Below are 20,836 nucleotides of genomic sequence, written 5' to 3' on the forward strand. Positions count from 1 at the left end.
CAGTTATGCTGGTTTGCCCTTTGAACTGCTAATTATATGAGTCACTACATTTCCTTTTTCTGCTTAAGTTATCCAGAGTTGGTTTTTGTTGCTTGCCATGAAAGAATCCTAGTTAGTTCACCACTTAGTCTCTATGTTTGGGACAATGGCAGTTTAGTTCAGGATATTCCAAAATTAGGGATATTCTCTCTAGCCCAATGACTGACTTCTTTAATCACAATAAGCTGGCATTTCAGGGCTCTAAAGGTTATATAGTAGACATAAAGGTTTTCATGTCTTCCTCTCCAACAAAATTTATCAAAACAATTGATAGCTATAATACCTGAACTCTTACTATGGTTTCTGCCATTTGAGCTGTCCTGAACCTTTGAAGTAGCAAGAGTTTACATGGTTTTAGAAATGAAGAAGTTTATGTGCAATTCACAGCCAAACTCTGTAGGCATATCCAAGAGACTGCTTCAAATGGGAAATGGGTTCTCCCCTTTCAGTTACTTCTCCTGAGGAAGAAAAGGTTGTCCTCAGGAGAAATCCAAGTGCATGTCAATGGTGATAACCAATCACAACTTTCAAGATGATAAAGAACAACATCCAGTTATTTAATATTCATTCTTTAATGAAAACAGTAACCAACAAGCATGCAATCTTTAAAAATAAAAAAGGAATGAATACTCAAAAGAATTTTTCAAACGTTTTATGTTCTTTTTCTTGGTTGCAACATATACATATATTTCACATTTCTTTTTTCTGGCAAATACAATTTTGCCAGACACTAGAGTACCTCATTTAAAGAAAGCAGTCACCATTTATAAATGCCTTCAGGTTTTATGAGATGAAAAAATGTTTACAAGGAGATCTTAAGGAGTTCCCAGCCCAGTGAGAGATTTCTCAAGAGTTCATTTCACCCATATATACAATAAAACATTAAATAGCCATATAGTCATGGTAAGGCCTCTTAAACTGCAATAAAAGTTTCGGTTATTCATACAGGCAATCAAGAGGCTCAGAATGTTTTAATATATTCTTGCTAAAGAAAGTCAAGCTATTAAAATCAATTTGCAATACTATAAAACAAAAATGTATTTTACTTTTGTTGTTTGGATGCCAGTCTGTGCAATCCAGCATACTTCTTAAAATATTTATAAACATCCCACATAAAAATGCAACATCAGCTATAAATTCTTAGAGGAGGGAATGAATATATGATCTGTACATTTTAATATCTGACAGTTAATATGAGGCCATTACATAAGAGGGAAGACTCACTGTGAATAGAGAAAAGAAAGTTGGTAAGAAATAACCTAACTCAAGTAACTGTACATCAAATTGATAGGTTCTGGTGCTTTAGAAGCAAAGGAGTAAAGGAAGAAACACATCTTGATACATTCGGTGCTCTCTAACCCAAGAACTTTGGAGGCCGTTTCAGCAGTCTTCCACGGACACTAAACATAGCTACTCTGCATGATTCAGACTATGTATTGACCAAAGCTCTTTCAGTTGCAAGTAACAAACACTCAGCTTAAACTCACATAGTAAGTCCCAAATGGTAATTTATTGGCACATGTAACTGGGATGTCAGAGTAGATCTATCTGCAGACATAACCAAATTAAGAGGTTCTGACTCAAATAACCTCTCTCTCCCCTGTGCATGTTTGTGTCTCTGTCTATATCTCTCCTTTCCAAATGGCATGAAACATGGCCACAGAAGCTCCAAGTCTGTATTTCTAAGATAAGAGAGATGCCGTCTCTCAACATCTATCTAATCTCAAATGGTATTCTCATTAGCCTTGCTTGATTTATATGCCTATTCCTGGATGTAGGAGACATGTAACCATGACAAGGCCAAGAATGGGTCATAAGCGCTCTCCTTTGACCATGGTTGAGGGAGATGGGAGGCTTGGTTCCCTCAAAGAAAGAATGTTGTCAGACACTGAGGACTCCCTTATTGCTTGCTTGTAGTAGTTGCTCCCTTCATTTTACATTTACCTAAGATCCTGAAGTATTACTCTCTCAGTTTCTTCCATGTCCCAGACTAATCAATCAATAACATAATTATTCATTCATAAGAACTCTTGCCATCAGTTTATTTCATATTCAAAGTTTTGACCACTTACCAGTAACCCAAATGGGCCCTACCAAATAGCAATTTAGAATTTTGCCTAGAAACTCTTTTGAATCCATACTGAAAGCTGATGTAGGAGCAATCACTTAACTGGTGAAAAACCTAGCAGGCTGCCTAGTTTTGTACCTCGATTCTGCTGTTTTCTCTACTTCTGGGCAGCAATCTTGTCAATTGTTTTGATGTCACTGGTGATATAATTTGAAGGAAAGTAAAGAAGTCTAAGAAAATGATGGCTCTAGCTAATATGAATGGTTTGAATAGAAACTGGGATAAATAATTTACTAACATCTATGTGCTTGTGAGGCAGAAGAGAATCATAACTTCCACCATACTGTCAAAACTTCTAAATCAGAGAATATTAAATAGATAAAATTTAAAAACCAAAAAATGTGTTTTATTTAACTGGAAATTTTAGAATGTCTGAGTACTTTATTTAGTTTCTATGTAATGAATGTACAGTACACAGTAAGGGTAGGTCTAAAATAGGTTTTATGCACTCAGCCCCATGTTAAATAATTGGGTCACAGGAAAAAACAAATGAAATATGGTCCTTCCTAAAGTAAGATTACAATCTAATTTGGGAGATGCAACTGATCTACACAATGTTAACAGAAGATAGTGAAAGATGGAAGAATGCAAGTTACAAATGAATTTTGTTTTAAAAGTTCCATTTTTCAGTGGAAGACAGCTTTTCTGAGTCAATTGCTGCCAATATTCAAACAGTGGGCTTATTCTAAAAGACTTTTGACATTACCAGTCCTTTTAAAAATCACACTGTTGTTAATACAAAATGGAGAATGTTTTGCTAGAATGTGCACCAGGTACATGGAAGTAGTGTAAGATGTGGGTTGCTGATAGCCAGTCAGTGGGTATAGGCAGCCTAGTCATGGGGTATAGACAGCATGGTCCAGGAGGTAGTAGAATGGCAGCACAAGGCTCTAAAAGTTCTTTCATTTAGTGAAAAAAATACATTTTGTAAAAATTATCTAGCAAGAGACAAACACTTATACCAAATGACGAATGAGAGATCTTTGAAAAAGAGAGGCGTTACTAGAACAGTCAGATGGCATTGTCATCTTCTATTTCAGTTTCTGCAGATGCTATTACAACATATGGATACAGATTTTTTTTTTTTTTTTTTTTTTTAAAGATGGATTCTTGATCTATTGCCAGGCTGGAGTGCAATGGCGTGATCTCGGCTCACTGCAACCTCCGCCTCCCAAGTTCAAGCGATTCTCCTGCCTCAGCCTCCTGAGTAGTTGGGACTATAGTCATGCACCACCACGCCCAGGAAATTTTTGTATTTTTAATAGAGACAGGGTTTCACCATGTTGGCCAGGATGGTCTCTATCTCTTGACCTCGTGATCCACCCATGCTGGCCTCCCAAAGTGCTGGGATCACCATCTTCTCTTCAGGTCAACAAGGATTTCCTTGCTAATACCAAATAAATGTATTTGTCACTATTGCACAATGCTTTAAAGAAAATTTTAAGGACACAAGTGTTCCTCAATTAAGACTGTTATACTAGAATTTATTTTTCTCACTATATATTTGGGTTTTTGTAATATAGGTTTCTTCCACTCCCACCCCCGCCATTTTTCAGGTATTTCTGATCAATGTAAAATGAGATAGTAGAATCCTTTAATTTTTTCACATTATATATTTATATTAAACAAATATTTTCTAATACAAATACGCATTCTGAACAAATTTACCTATTACCATGTTGTATAGGGCATATTACATATTAAAATGCTATTTCTTTTTAGTTCTTTGAGAGTTAAATGATCTAAAGTTCAATAATCTAAACTCAAAAAATACTCAGAACAGGCCAGATTGCAAAAAGTCTGGGCTAGCAAACTTCTGTTAAAATCATTTGCTTTTAATTCAGAATTAATTTTTCTATAAAAACATTTTTTAAAAAGGTAATTATTTTCCCATGATACTCTATATCATCATTCTCAATTTAAAATATGGTCTCAGGGTGACTCCAGGTTCTTGAGACCCTTTCAGGGTATATGTAGGGTTCTCCCTTTTCCAGTTGCGTATCTGAATAAGGTCAGACTGTTTCCACATACAGTCAGCCCTCCATATCTGTGGGTTCAGCATCTTCAACTCAACTAACCATGGATGGAAAATAATTGGGAAATAAATCCCAACAACAATAAAAAATAACACAACAATTAAAATATTCAAATAAAAAGACAGTGTAACAACTGTTTACATAGCATTTACATATTAGGTGTTAGAAATAATCTAGAGATTATTTAAAGAATATTAGAGCACGTTCATAAATGATATGCAAATACTATGCCATTTTATAGTGTAAGGGACTTAAACAGCTGTGAATGTTGGTATCTGCAGGGGTCCTGGAACCAATCTCACATGGATACTGAGGAATGACCATACTTCAAACGAAACAACAAACAGCAACAATTGAATGCAAAACTTTATGAGAATCAAGCTGTGTTCGATTAGATCAGATAGTAAAGAGATTTGCAAAATAATGCTACTCTTCTCACTAAATATTTTTTATTTTGAAAAGTATAGACGTTTTGTTATTTATGTTAAAATATAATGGGTTTATTGCAATTTAAAAGTTAACTGGTAAATTTAAAAAATATCCATTTTAGTCTCTCATACAGCAAATATGCATAGCTATTTTGAATTCTCAGTAATTTTGTATTATCTGGGTGTGGTGGCTCACGCCTGTAATCCCAGAACTTTGGGAAGCCAAGGTGGGTGGATCACTTGGAGCCAGGAGTTTGAGACAAGCCTGGCCAACATGGCGAAACCCTGTCTCTATTAAAAATACAAAATCAGCATGGCATGGCATGGCAACACATGCCTGTAATCCCAGACACTCAGGAGGCTGAGGCAGAAAGAACCCAGGAGGTGGAGTTTGCAGTGAGCTGAGACTGTGCCACTGCACTCCAGTCTGGGCAACAGAATGAGACCCTGTCTCAATAATAAATATACTATTAATAAATAATAATATAATAATATTAAAATAATAATTATTATTATTTCGTGAGTAGAAAGGGCTCCTAAAGCCAAAAACTTTGAGAGTCACTACTCCAAAAAATTATACATTTGAAAATAGAATAAAAAGAAGAAAAAAATTCTAGCAAAAATAATTTAAATGAAGGAAAAATGTCAATACAGTCTCATTTCTGCTTCTCTGAATGCTGGGGCCCAGGGTGAATAATGTGCAGGGCATAGTTTGGTGGAGGCTAAGAAGGGTGAAGCAAATAAGAATCTCTGAAGAAGGAACATGGAGAAAAGTAAGGCTAAAACACCGTCAATCCAAAGAGAGTAAACGAAGCAACAAAACCTGTATTACAAGTCAAAGTAATGATGACCAAGGAAACCAGCAGAGGGTAATTTTGAACAAAATGGAAATGACAGCTATATAGCCAAGAAGCCAAGGATAAGACCATACTGAAGCCAGGAAATCCTTCCCAGAAGGATAAGCTGAGGGCCATCTGTTCGTTGCCTTTTGTAAAGAAGTCTGAGAGCTTCTTAGATAGCCATACTCTCAGGGGCAGTTTTCTTTAAAGGTATCATGTCTTGGAGGTCACACAAGTGTAGGTCTTGATAGCCATCTCCTCTCAACCTTTCCAATATTCTTCTCATTACAGAAGTTGGTGTTTTCCTTGCACTTCTAAATTCCCTTTCCAAATTCCTGGGGAGTTCTCACATTACCACTCAGAATGAATAATGTTTTCCTAGAAAATAACTGTCAAGCAAACCACAAAAGTCAACGGGCAGCTATCTGAACAGTCATTATTGCCACTTGAAATTGGCTTCCAAGTGTGACCATAATTAGCATCTTGAGAAGCATCAACAGATGGTTTTAAGAAACCATTCATGACAACAACAATGAAATCCTAAAACTTACCTTTAGTATCTACAAAATACCTTCAAGAATAGCGGTTTTTCCTTACTAACAATTTACAATAAATACGTATTTTACTAAAATCTTAACTTGGGCTAATTAACCCAAGTTCCCTAGAAAAAAACACTTGAGGCATGGATCAACATTCTGTGCTTTATTTGGGAAATCCAACGCAGTGAGAGTGACGAAAAAGGGAAATGCAGAAAGGTCAGAGACACAATGCAGTCAGCACCAAACATCCTAATGAGCTATAAAGACATACAGCAGGTCATATGGGCAGCTGCATCCAATGGGCACATGGTACTTCTCCAGAGACGTTGCACCAGGCTACTACTCCTTGAAGAAGTCCATGGGAAGGAGGAAGAAGGGGGAATTTACCTACTCAGGAATTTCCTTTGTTTCCCATTGCTGAAATTTGGCCCATGGGTTAACTTTTCCATGATTTCTGGGAAGTATATGGGGTCTCGCTGGCAGTCATTTGTGATGGTATCACATTTCCTCCACAGGAAATGGCATCTCTCATTCAAACCCAAAAGTAGCTGTAACAGCCAGAAATTTCAGGCATATGCTTGGTTGACCTATCTGCATGAAATAGCTAAAGGTCATTCACTTCCCCTGGCTCGAGTAGCAAGTAGGTGGAAAAAAATATGAGGCAGCCCATCAGAGTTTTGTCCAATCATAGTGCATTCTAGAGTTTTTATCTGTTACTAGGTGCTATGATTTGAATGCATTCCCCAAAAGTTCATGTGTTAGAAACTTAGTTGCCATTGTATCAGTATTAAGAGGTAGAGCATTTAGGAGATTTTTAAGTCATGAGGTATTTGCTCTCATGAGTGATTTATTGCCATCATCCTGGGAGTGAGACAGTTATGATGGGAGTGGCTCTTGATGAAAGGATAAGTTCAGTTCTATTTCTCTCTGTGACACAAGACTTGCTTCAGGATCCTGCCCATCCACCATGAGATGACCCTACCTTCCAGAACTATGAGTCAAATACATTTCTGTTTATTATCTAGTCTTTGGTATTCTGTTTACAGCAATAGAAAATGAACTAAGGCACCAGGTAAACTAAATTGACAGCAGTGGACTCATAGTCTTGCTTCTCTAATTTATGATGTGTTATTGCTCATCAGAAAGAACCTTGTCTCCATTTATTTGTCATTGCTCTTGTTACCAATATGAAGTAGATAACCATCAAATGAATTGGGCACATGACGTTTTTCTGTAATGCCTTGTCCTAGCTCCTCTACTTAAACTGCCCTAAGTGTTCTAATGGTCTTTGATATACTTTCTGAAGATAATACACAGAAAAAAATTAAAATTTAATAAAAGAAATTATACAGATTTTTATAGTTTCAACACTCCACAACACTCAAGGTTTCTTAAAACTGAAAAAAAATCCCAATTTTCCTGTCTGTCCCCATGGCAGGGGAGAAAGAAGTAGATAAGAGGTATAATTCTAGAGTAACACCAGAGAAAAAGGCTCCACCCCTGAAATGGGGTTGATGAAATACAGATCCTTCACTAAGATATGCAGCAAATACATTCTTGTGCTAGGACCAACATGGTTGATGAGGAAAACAGAAATAATTAAAAACATATGAAGAAGAAAGCAATGATGGCTTAAAGGAAAAAAGGGAAAACCAGTTTCTGCTTTGTGGTAATTACAAATGGAGAGAGGGGGTGAATAAACTGGACCACTTGGCTATCTTAGATGTGGCCTATATCCAGACTTTGGAAGTTCAAATAGTCTTGGAAAACTGGGGTGACCTGTGCAACTAGAGACTGCTGCTCTTTTTGTTCTAATCATTCAGGCAAGTAAAGTAGCATTTCAACATAAAATGCTCAGCCTTATCTTATTTTCCCTGCAGAGATTAAGACTATAAATCTTGTTTTGTCTCTGTATTCTGTCTTTGGCTTCTTTGGCTTATTTTTCAGATGAATGATGTCCAGAGATATGATGCAAAGTACATAATTGTGCTCTTCAAATGCTTTATGGAAACAAGCAGAATATAAGTCATTAATGGATAAATATATAAGCAACCAAATGTCTTTATGCTTTCCCAATGATTCCCTATGCATAACTTCTGCTTAATTTAGCATCCTATTTTTTGACATTCAACAAGTACATGTTGGCACTAACATGCTTGGTGAAAAATCTTGACAACTGGAATTTTGTTAAATTCAAGAATGACAGTTTTGGTCTACAAGAATTCGAAAGCTAAGAACTTCTGTTTGAACACCCCAAAATCAAATGTAGGACACATAAAAAAAATTGAGGTATTCCTACATGAGGCTGGTACCTCCAATAAATACAGAACTGTAACCAAGTCTGATTATTTATCTTCATCCCTTTGTTCCACCATAAACCTGGGCATCTCATGACTGTCTCAAATTTTTCAGTGTTCTCAAGGAGTGGCTTATTTTTGGTCCAGTAGGAAATGTACCCCAAGGCCTGGAAGTAGGATAGATATCCTTCTTGCTCCTCATTGCTATGCCCAAATCATCTCTCTTCCTCTTCCTCCAAAATCCCAGCTCCTTTGAAATGTCTTCCATCAGCAAATACATCCTGCAACTCCTCCTCATTGTAGTCATCTTCCCATCTCCCTTTCATGAACACACTCCTATACTGAACATTTTAGCATGTATGTCTCCATCTCAACCATTATTCCCCATAATCATTCTTAACAACTTCAACTTTCACATGCATGGTTCATTCAACATTCTTGCCTCTCAGTTCTTTTACCACTTCCTCAATTCTTACTTAGTAACTCATTTCCATGACAACTTCTCAGGCCTTCTTGTTACCATAAACTGGACCACATCACAAATCTTGATTTCAAACATTACACTCTCTGATTTCTACCACCTATCTTTACAGCTCCTACTTGGCTTAGGTTCTATGTCCACTAGTATAAGCCCTGCTCTGCTTATGCATATCTCCAACTTCTTTGCCCTTGTCTCCTTCAGTTGTATTTGCCAGGAAAGCCTTTAATTTGTTTAAATGCTACTCTTCCCTTATTTAATCCATGTCTATGCCTGAAATGAAGTGACTGAAAGAAAATGCACAGCTATGGTGGCTGGTCCTATTTCTAATTTGTGACCCCAACTCTTAAGAGTCCTCAGCTTTCTCACTCTGCAAAAGAACATTTTACACCTTCCCTCCTCCAACTTCTCATAGTCTTTCCTCCCTTTTTCGCATCTCATGACTTTGCTTTTAATTCACTGAGAAGTTATAAAAATTTCAAAGATTATCTTCTCATCAACCAATCTACTGATTTGTATGCATCTGTATTCAATTGATTTTATCCATTTATTTCACAAATAGTTTTAAGCACCCACTATGTATAGATGCTATTCTGGGCATGAGGATACAGCAGTAAACAAAATAGGTAAACTTCCCGCCCTAAGAAGTTTATGTTTTAATAAAGACAGAAAAAGAATAAGTAAATATATAAAAGGTCCATAGTTGGTAAGTACAATGCAGAAAAGCAAAAGAAAACAAAACCAAGGTAAGGAAGCTTGAGTGATGAAGGGTACTATCTGAGATGGATGGTTAGAGAAGCTATCTCCGATAGAGTAACAGGAAATATCCACTTGGATCTGTGGGAGAAAAGATTCAGATAGAAAAAGAGCAAATGCAAAGGCCCTCAGCTATGTGTGGGGCTTGGAACAACTGAGAATGAGGAGGCCAGTTTAGCCAGAGCAAAGTGGCGTAGAAAGAAAGCAGTAGATGATGACAGAGGCTCTTCACAATCAGAAGCTGGGTCATGAAAAGTCATGCTGCCCATGGTAAGAACTTTACATTTTAGTATAAAAGAGATTAGATACAATTGAAGGATTTTGAGAGAAGAATGATATGATCTTAGTTAAATTTTAAAAGGATTCTCTGACTCTTATATGGGTGAGAATAATGGGACAAGTAAAAGCAGAGAGATCCAAGAAGAGGCTGTGGCAGTTATCCAGGTGAGAGATGATGAAGGTTTGGGCCCAGGTGGTAGTATTGAAGGGAGTGAGACATGGATGGATGTTTTTTAAAGAAGAGCCATCAGTATTTGAAGATGGACTGGCTATGGGATATAAGAGAAAAAGAAGTATAAAGGGTGACTGCAAGTTTTTTGATCTGAGAAACAGGAAGAATAAAGTTGACACTTGCTGAGATGGAGAAGTAGGAGAGAAGCAGCTTCAGACAAATGCTAATAATGCCTTGGCCCTGTCCATTGTGCTGATTTCTCCTAGTATTCTTTCTCTTCTTTTACCCTGGCTCACTGATCATCTTCCAGGAAGCTAGGACAGTTTCCACTTTTGGGTCTTTTCACTTGGTACTTGACAGTACTCTGTCTCAAATGCTCTTTTCCAAGATTGTTCAGTGTGAGTTTAGGCTCAATGAAGAAGAGAATGGAAAGGATCACGGCACAGAGTGGGAAACAGAGGTGAGGGCAGCAACAAGCATTGGACATGGTGCGGTGGAACAAGAAGGAGACTGATACTGCAAGGAAAACCAATACTCTATATTACATTTAACACTGACTAGCATGAAGCCAACCTTGTTCTGATCAGTATGGGAAGACAGATTCTAATCATCAGATAAGCTTGTCTTTGAGCATTGTAAAACCCAATATTTTTTATAACGCTGTTACTAGCCACCTTCTATTCCCTGCAGACTCTAAGACATTGGGAGGAACAAAAGGAGAAAAGAAGGAATTTCCAATACTGGAGGAAGCCCAGGATTGAAATAGAGTTTAGGCAAAACAAGAGTGCCTGTGGGAAGCTTAACCTAGAAAGACACTTCTATTTCAGAACTTGAAGCCTTTGTAAGACAGGTAGATTCAGAACAGAGCAGCGTCTCCAAAGGGAGTTACCTCTGCCCCTTCACTCTTAGATTCTAAATACAAACCTATGTGCTTGCAGATGCCAGAAACTATTTTCACAGGAAACAGTCTTTTTATTTTGCAATGAATGCAATAGGATTAAAATATTCCTGGGAGATATAACAAGCTAAACAAAGTTAATACAAAGAATTTGGCTAAAGCCCGACTCTCACCAGAAAGAGGTTGGGCTTAGCAAAGGCAGGGCAAAGAGGGAAAGAACCTGACAGATAAAGCAGAAGAAGGATCTTCATGTCTTTACCCAGCACTTTTTTCTCTTGCTTCTTTTATCCGCATCTCCCTAGGATCTAGAACATACGAGCATGACCCTGATTTAATACCTCTCATCTTTAAAAAGGTCTCTCAGTCCCTTACCATACCCTCCTGCTCCCAAAGCATATCTCTGCTTCCCTTCACAGAAAACCTCTCTAGTGTTGCCTCTGCATTCTTTCTTCACTTCTTCACCTGGGAGTAGAGGAAATAAAATTGATTATTTCATGTCACCATTCTGGTCTGACTTCTCTCCTACTTTAAAGGCAACGGCAATATTATAAAATTTCCTAACTTGCCTCACTGCTTTGATCCTTATCCTTTATATTCATTCCCTCTGCACACAGCATCCAGAATGATATCTTTAAAATGTAAATCAGATCATGTTACTCTCAGCTTAAATGCCTTTGCTGGAGTCCCACTGTGCTTAGAATAAGTATAAACTCTTTGCCATAGACCTTAAAACTTAGGACAGCTTGGCTTCACCCTATTGGTCTGATGTCACTGTCCTCGTACGCAGGCCATTGAACTTCTAGACCAAGCTTCAAGGCCTTTGCATTTGTTATTTCCTCTTCCATCAGGCCTCCTTTTTCACCCTGTTCACTGAGAGTGACCAAGAGGCCTTTCCTGACCACTCCATCAAAAGTAGTTACACACATACGACATACACACATATACACACCATGAGTCATACTGTTCAATTTTTTATAACAGTTACAAAAAGCTATGTTATCATTTAATTACTAATTCATCATCTGTTTCTTCCATTGGAGCATGAGTTCTATAACACAAAGGATCTTGTCTATTTTCTACATACGCTATCTTTGGCATTATTTAACAATACCTGGCATTTAATAATTTGTTAAATGAATGAATGAGGTCTGGAGGCTGGTGATTGAACACAAAAGGCTGGCAGCTCAAAGAAAAAAAAATTCTGGTTTAACATTAAGCTTCGGTTAGATGACAGTAGAATTGGTTATTCAGTTCTCCTCCTGCAACTTAAGTATACATGACATTTTTTTCATGTTATTGACACCAACGGAGTGGATAATTTCTGTTTCATAGCCAGAGCTAAGTATCCAGATCCTCTAGAGCCTCTAGATTCTCTTTTAAGGTAAATGAAGAACACTTGGAAAAATATAAATTATGAATGCACAGGTGAAGTTACTGACATTCCAAATCCACTGTAGCAAGTACTGATACTCCTGCTCACTCCTCTCCCCCATCTCAGGCTATAGACATTTTATAGCTGCCAGACAGAAATCCTGTACTTTTCCTTCCAACAGCACACCTTGCCTTTTAATCTGAGTGTTCCATCATTTGTATCAAACACAACCACAGAGTGATTAAAAGAGAATGAAGTGGTAGAGATTAGAAAATGAAAATGGTGAGAATTGGAATGTACTATCCATTTCCAAAGAAGCAACTATGATATCCTTGGCAAGCAGAAAACAATTCTACGGATGCAGCTGTGGATATTTTGACTTGCCTCTGTGCCCTCCATAGGCACAGAGCCTGGCTGGGTCTTTACTCCTCATATGTCCCAAGAAGGTGCCAGCATCAGCACGGTCTTATGAAAAAGAAACTGATTAACAAAGAGAGAATTAATATTAAGCCTCCCAAATTATTTTTTAAGATTCATGCTGTCAGGGATAGAAGGAAATCAACACATATTATATATTTTTATAAAAGTATCATAGTCACATTTAAAAATACAGAAAATATAAAAAGAATGAGGAATATATCTACCATTGTAACACAAATAATCATTAGCATTTTGGTTTATTTCTTTTCTGATATGTATGTATGTTTCTTTTTACATTTTCAAATATAAAAATATTTGAAATTTTGTTACCTTTTTCACAAAAACATAATAAAAATTTTATGAATATCTAATATCCATAAGCAGAATGTAACACACCTTCCTAAGGGCCCAGTGTCATCAATGCCTAGCCCAGTGTCATCAATGCCAATGCCTAAGGAATGCTTCCTTAAAATTTATTACTAACATATTCTATAATCAGCATCCTTTTCTGTACATTTTTTAAAGAATTCAATTTGAATCCTGGCTTGACCATTTAGAGTCTTTAATCAAGTCTCTTAATCTATATGAGGATTGCTTCAATTTCATCATGTGTAAAATGGGGATAATAATTGTTATTCTGGAATATTATTGTTTTAAGCGTTGAATAAGAATATGTGTGAAATTTCCTAGTCCCTGTGAAATGTTCAGTAAATGTCAGTGCCTCTCCTAGAACGACTTTTCAAATCAAAATGAGCATTTCTAGTCTTCTGTTTCCAATTTTCTAATTCTTGACAGAGAAAGCACTACAATTGCAGCATACTAACTTTAGAAATATAGGGATTTATGAAAGTGTTCCAACCCTACTCAGAGAAAGTGTCTACTAAACATGAAACACAATTTTATTTTTATTGTTATTTTAAAATATTTTCTGAAAGTGAATGACAACTTCATCAGAATCCTAAACTATATCCTAATATAATCCTCCTGCCTGAGGTTAATCAAAAAGAAAACTAATGCCTACTTGCATTTAAATAAATACCTACCCTCACCTTTTCTTAAGATAAGAGCTGAACCGTCCTGTTTAAACTTTAGGGAGGTTTTAAGACCATTTCATATGTTTACCAATTACTGTTGACCACCAGGGTCACATCTAAGTTGACTATAAACCTGGGTATCAATCATGTCCTTTATATATTCAAGTCTAAAAGAGGTGTAATATACTTCGTTTTTTCTTCTTAGTTCCTTTTAGTAATTTTTATATGGTAAAGACAGTAATTTTAGTAATTTTTATGACCATTATATATGATCAAGATTTTTAAATTATCAAGAAGGCATGAAAATAATGAAATTTAGGTTTTCATTGTATATTATTCCAGTCAAAAAACAACGACTTACGTGCACAATTCCCAAACTTTGAGTGATTAAAGGGGTGCAATATTATATACACTCAGAGACCCTGAAATATTCCTTTGATCTTTTGCTTGATCCTTAAAACTAAGTGATTTTCTATTAGTTATAAACCCAAGTAATTAATTGTATTAAAAAAGCTTGACTTTGTATACTGTTAAATAATAAAAATAATACTCCTGAAAGTATTAACATTTTAAGCTTCATCAATTACATCTTAGGGTTCAATGGAAAAAATAAAAACCTGGATGCTCTTAGAAAAAAAGCTTAGCTCACTGCCTATTCTTTCAAGGACAATTCAGACCTTTTTCAAAGAACCTGGCTAATATGGTTCATGAATGCTAAAACCTTGGTAGAAAGAGAGGCTTTTACATGATTCTTCTAGAGTTATTCGTGACCAGAAAAGTACAGAAGAAATTAATGTTGAACCAAAAAATAATAAAATCACACTCTGGGTCTGGAATGGGAAAGACAGAGATTCTAGAGATCTTAATGATTTGAGGTTTGAGAAAAAAATTCCATTGTCAGTGTTGCCCCATAGCAATATATTCTTTCTAAATGTAGAAGTTTAGATTTTCTGAGGTAGCATTTTAACATGAATTGAACCCAGAGCTTCACTTTTCTCTGAAAGACCAGATAAACAAACATGGGTCAGCTCAGTCCTTCCCAGCATCTTTCTCCATACAGTGATGTGCACATCCTCAAAGCACTCTCCCATCGGCATGTCTGTAAGTCTCTTCTGAGTAGAACTGCTCACAGTTTAAAAGCTTCATGTAAGAGTTAATTGGGTAGTATGCACACATTCCATGTTTATGCCCTATTATTTCTCCATCTCTGATATTTTCCAAGACTGTCAGGTTTCAAAGGATATGGGGGCCAAGGGGCTTGTGACCCCTGGACTGGTTTGGTCTCTGAATGTGTGTTCAGTCTTTATTGGCCTCTCCCATAGAGCCAGGGAGCACAGGATCTGTCCCTAGTCATCTGTAGCTGTAGATACCCTCACCTAGCCAAGTCTCTACTGCAGACAGCATCTGGCAGTGGCCCTGGTATGTGGCCTCTTCATGCTCACCATGCTTCCCTGGGTTATCTAAGCCAGAGGCCAGTGGGAAAGAACAGGGTAAGGAAAACATTGCTCTGAGAGAGAGCTGAACTCAATCTTCACCCTAAAGAAATACTTTTAAACTAAAAGAGACTCTTAAATGCGAAGAAACTAAGATAAATTTGACTGAAAATTTTTAGTATGTTTTCCTCCCAGGTATCCAGTGATAGAAGAGGAATTCAGGTTCAGAATAAATGCTGTTGTAGAAAACAGGGGATACTGATACATTTTTTTGCGGATATAAGTGTGGTGGGTAAATTTTTGATTTGACACTCACCCACATTCCCCTTCCTAAAAATACATCAAAATTTAAAAGATGAGGATGATAATCTTGGATCTGCTTTATCAATAAAAGGCATCATATACAGTTTATAGTACTTTATTATTTATGTCACTCCTTGAAACTGATCGGGATGCTCAATATGTCCTGATATCATGATGGTAAAAACAGTTCTAGATTGTTCTGATCCTAAAATCTCAAAGAAAAATGCTGGCAGTGAAGATTAAAACTGGACTCCTTCCTTACACCATATATATAAATATAAACTCAAGATGGATTAAAGCCTTAAAGGTAAAACCCAAAACTATAAAAACTCTGGAAGACAACCTAGGCAATACCATTCTGGACATAGGAACTGGCAAGGATTTCATGAAGATGCCAAAAGCAACTGCAACAAAAGCAAAAAATTGGCAAATGGATCTAATTACACTAAAGAGCAGAAGCTCTTTGCTGTGCAGAAGCACACCAAAAGAAACTCTCAACAGAGTAAACAGACAACCTACTGAATGGAAGAAAATTATTGCAAAGTATGCACCCGGCAAAGGTCTAATATCCTGAACTTACAACACCGCATGTTCTTACTCATAGGTGGGAACTGAACAATGAGATCACTTGGACTCGGGAAGGGGAACATCACACACCGGGGCCTATCATGGGGAGGGGGGAGGGGGGAGGGATTGCACTGGGAGTTATACCTGATGTAAATGACGAGTTGATGGGTACTGACGAGTTGATGGGTGCAGCACACCAACATGGCACAAGTATACATATGTAACAAACCTGCACATTATGCACATGTACCCTAGAACTTAAAGTATAATAATAAAAAAAAGAAACGTAATCAAATTTATAAGAAAAAACTAATTACCCCAATTACAGAGTGGGCAAAGGATATGAACAGACATTTTTCAAAAGAAAACATATATGTGGCCCACAAGCATATGAATAAAAGCTTAACATCACTGATTATCAGAGAAATGCAAATCAAAACCACATTCAAATACCATCTCACACGAGTCATAGTGGCTATTATCAATAAAAAATAATCACAGATGCTGGTGAAGTTGTGGAGGAAAGGGACAACTCATACACTGTTGGTAGGAGTGTGAATTGGTTCAACCATTGTAGAAAGCAATTCTTCAAAAAGCTGTCAGCAGAACTACCATTCGACCCAGCAATCCCACTACTGGGTATATGTCCAAAGGTATATAAATTGTTCTGGTATAAAGACACAAGCACACATATGTTTACTGCAGCACTTTTCACACTAGCCACGACAAAGAATCAACCTAAATGTCCATAAGTGATAAACTAAATTTAAAAAAATGTGGTACATATATACATAGAATACTATGCAGCCATAAAAAAGAATGAGATCATGTCCTTTGCAGGAACATGGATGGAGCTGAAGGCCGTTATCCCTATGCCGTTGTCCAAACTAACACAGGAACAGAAAACCAAATACCGTGTGTTCTCACTTATAAGTGGGAGCTAAATGATGGGCGTATATGGACACAAAGAGAGGAACAAAAAACACTGGGGCCAACCTGAGGGTGAAGGGTGGGAGGAGGGAGAGGAGCAAAAAAAATAACTATTGGGTACTAGGCTTAGTACCTGGGTGATGAAATAATCTGTACAACAAACCCTCAGGACACGAGTTTACCTATATAACAAACCTGCATATGTATCCCCTGAACCTAAAATAAAAGTTAAAAAAAAAAAAAAGACAGGTCCTGCCAGTGACAGATTGGTAGATTGTGTGGGGGAAAAACATCCATCTGATATGTTCTTTTAGATATAACTATCCATCTGATATTCTTCAACTTTGGGGTACAGATAAGTATAGGTAACTTTAACTGAATTTATCCTGTGACAGATTCTTGCAGTAGCAAGGAAATTGGAATCTGACATATATAGCCACATCTGTGGTCATACTGCATCCCATCTACCACTAAGACAAAGAATTAAAAGTCACATCAAGCCATGTGTGTAGTCTGTATATCTCACAGTTCCCAGTTGTTATTCTTTCATTTGCCAGTGGATACTGTATGTGAGACTCACTAAACTCAGGTTTTAACAGAATTTGGCAAAAATAACATGTTGCTTCCATTATCTGCACACAAGGAGTATTATTTGCCCATGCTTCACAGTGTAACTTAGGAGCGGCACTCAGCTTCTCTGTGCCTATGTCAATGAAGTCTTAATCATCCTTTATCAGGTAAATAAGGAGAAACATCTAGTTTTAGTCCCAAATCTGGACCAAAATCATTCCTGAATCTTTTTTGCCTTTGTCTCTATCAGGCCTTCATGGCATGTATAAAAAATGCCCAGATTTGGAATTCAAAAGCCCTGAGTTCTAGGATACATACTATTGTGTATTTTGAACATGTCACTTCTCTAAAACTCCCATAAGTAAAACACCTCCTTGGGGAGCTTTGTGTTAACATGTGAAAGCAGTACTGCATTACACAGTGATTAATAATTAAATGTGCGTTCCATTCTTATTGGCATTATGCTCCTTTACTGTTAAAATGAGTGATGTGACATATGGTGATTTGTGAGTGCTTAATTTTAAAAAAGGTTTAATACTAATTCAATACTGAAAACTATATGGATCTCTTTTATTAGTATCCTCTGTACATAGTTCATGTCCCCTCTTCTAGAAAATTAATGGTTTTGGAGTTCCATGACTTGATCCTTTTTTTGCCTTCTTTTTCTCCTCTCCTTAGATTGGCTGGATAGATGCAACTCTGACCACCATTCAACTTTTTGTACCATAAAAAAATACAAATTAAAAATTATTAACACATTTTTCCCTGTTAACGCTAAGATGATAGCTTTCCCCTTCTCACTAAGGTATGAATCCTAAGTCTGCTTGCCTGTGTCCTTCTGGCTCTCTCAGCTCTCCTGGTTGTGGTCCACTGGATAGCACTCTCCAGCTCTGATCTCCTGACCCTGAGCTTCTCTCAACTTTCCTAGTGCCCCAGCACCTCCCCTTCAGTTACAAGGCATTTCCCACTGAGCTCTCTGAGAAGTTCTTAAACTCCTGCTTCTACTAGAGTAAAGTAACATAAGCTCTCCTTCTGAGGTTTCCTCTGTTTTTAGTTGGTTATACATCTCCTTTTTCTGCTCCATAAACTCCATTTAAAGGTGAAAATTACTTTAGTTCCAATTGCCCAATGCTTATAAAGGTACTAAGGGGTTCAATGTCATAATTTGAGTGGATGGCATACCAGCAAAGTAAATTCATCTTTTGGGCAACAGCACTCAGGCCTGTTGGTGCTCTAGCTTATGGTCTCAGTCTCTCTCTCATTCTCTCTCTCTCTCTCTTATCAGTCTGCTTCTGAATTGTAGTGTTTATTTTCTGAAAGTCAACAAAATACCTATACGAGATTGATATAATGAGAAGATGAATAAGAATGCAGAATTGTAATAAATTCTAGCAGTGTTTATATCAATAAAGAAAATGCATCAAATCATAATAATGAACACTCTAGAGTGGAAGAATGTTCTGACTTTCAAGTGTATTCTTGAATGATAAAGCATACAAATCAGGCCAAGATTTTAACATTCCGCCCTGCCACCTTCGCTCTCTTATACATATATTCTTGTCACAAACTGAATAGAAATATCCCTGTTCCTACTCCTGGAGACCTGGTTTGATAGTCCCTGTGAAAATCAATAGGTTCCAACTGACAGAATGCCTGAAGAAGTTTCACTTCACTTGACACAGCTTGTTATCTGCAAGCTACTTTCCTTAATGTGTTCTGAGATCTCGATTGAGTCTATTTGAGCTGGTGATTTATTATTCTCTTCTCCATCACTGACCAAGGTGACCTTGCCTGTACTTCCAGAGCACATCAACAAGAAGTTAAAAGTGGCCAATAGCAGCGCATAATGATGCATACCTTAAATCCAGATTGAACCATCCATCCCTCTTATGTACATCATAGCAATTAGAAAACGCATGGCTCATGGTCAGTTTTCCAAGTTCCCAAAGTTTAGGTAGAAAAAGATAGAGCAAGGAATCTCCATTGTGCATCCTGAGTCTGCCTGGTTGAGGGCACAGTGGCAAAGTGTAGAGGATCTCCCTAGAGAGGTTGGTGGTTCCTACTCACTAAGGTGTGAGAGGCTAGATAAGCTTCCTCCTCTTGGCCCAAAGGAGTCTTATTTTTTTGTAATTTTTATTTATTTATTTATTTATTTATTTTTGAGACAGAGTCTCGCTCTGTTGCCCAGGCTGGAGTTCTTGGCTGACTATACCCTCCATCTCCCAGATTCAAGTGATTCTCCTGCCTTAGCCTCCCAAGTAGCTATTTTTCAGCTTTATTGTGGTATAAGTGACAAATAAAAATTACACATATTTAAAGTGTACAGTGTGATGTTCTGATGTACACATTGCAGAATGATTACCACAAGCAAGCTAATTAACAAATCCACTACCTAACATAGTTATTTTTTTGTGGTGAGAACATTTAACATTTACTCCTAGAAAATTTCAAGTATACCAACACAGTGTTATTAATCATACTTCCCATGCTATACGTTTGATCTGTAGAAATTATTCATTTTACATAACTGAAAGTTTGTTCCCTTTGACCTACATACCTTCGTTTCCTCCTGCACTCAGCCCCTGATAATCATCCTTCTACTGTCTCTAAGTTCAACTTTTTAAATTACACATATATGTGAGATCATGCAGTATTTGACTTTGTATCTGGCATATTTCACTTAGCATAGTGTCCTCCAAGATCATTCAAGTTGTCACAATTGGCAGGATTATTTTTTCCTTCTTAAGGCTGAATAATATTCCATTACCCATATCACATTTTCTCATTCATCTATTGACAGACAAAAGCTGTTTCCTCATCTTAGCTGTTGTGAATAATGCTGTAATGAATATGAGAGTGCAACTACCTTTTTAATGTATTGACCTTATTTCCTTTGGATTCACTGGAATTTTGATAGGGATTGCATTGAATCTGTAGATCACTTTGGGTGGTATTGACATTTTGGCAATATTAATTCTTTCACTCCATAAACTAACCTTTCCATTTATTTCTGTGCTTTCAATTTCTTTCATCAATGTTTTATAGTTTTCGGAGTTCAGCTCTTCCACCCCCTTAGTTAAATATATTCTTAAGCATTTTAATTTTTTGATGCTGTTATAAAAGAGATTATTTTCTTAATTTCTTTTTCGGATAGTTTGTTAGTGTACAGAAATGTAACTTATTTTGGTACCTCATTTATATATTCTGAAACTTTACTGAAATGATTTATTAGTTCTTATATAGTTTGTGTACTCTTTAGAGTTTTCTATATTTAAAAAATATAATCTACAAATAGGTAAGTTTACTTCTACCAAGAAT

General features: G+C 36.8%; 1 protein-coding gene across 1 annotated transcript in view; it reads right to left on the reverse strand.

The window, feature by feature from the left end:
• CAMK4 (calcium/calmodulin dependent protein kinase IV) overlaps nucleotides 1-20,836 on the reverse strand; it is a 263,646-nt gene that overhangs the window by 110,188 nt on the left and 132,622 nt on the right. The window lies entirely within an intron of this gene.

The sequence above is a fragment of the Chlorocebus sabaeus genome, chromosome 23 (genome assembly GCF_047675955.1).
Source record: "Chlorocebus sabaeus isolate Y175 chromosome 23, mChlSab1.0.hap1, whole genome shotgun sequence".
Taxonomy (NCBI): Eukaryota; Metazoa; Chordata; class Mammalia; order Primates; family Cercopithecidae; genus Chlorocebus; species Chlorocebus sabaeus.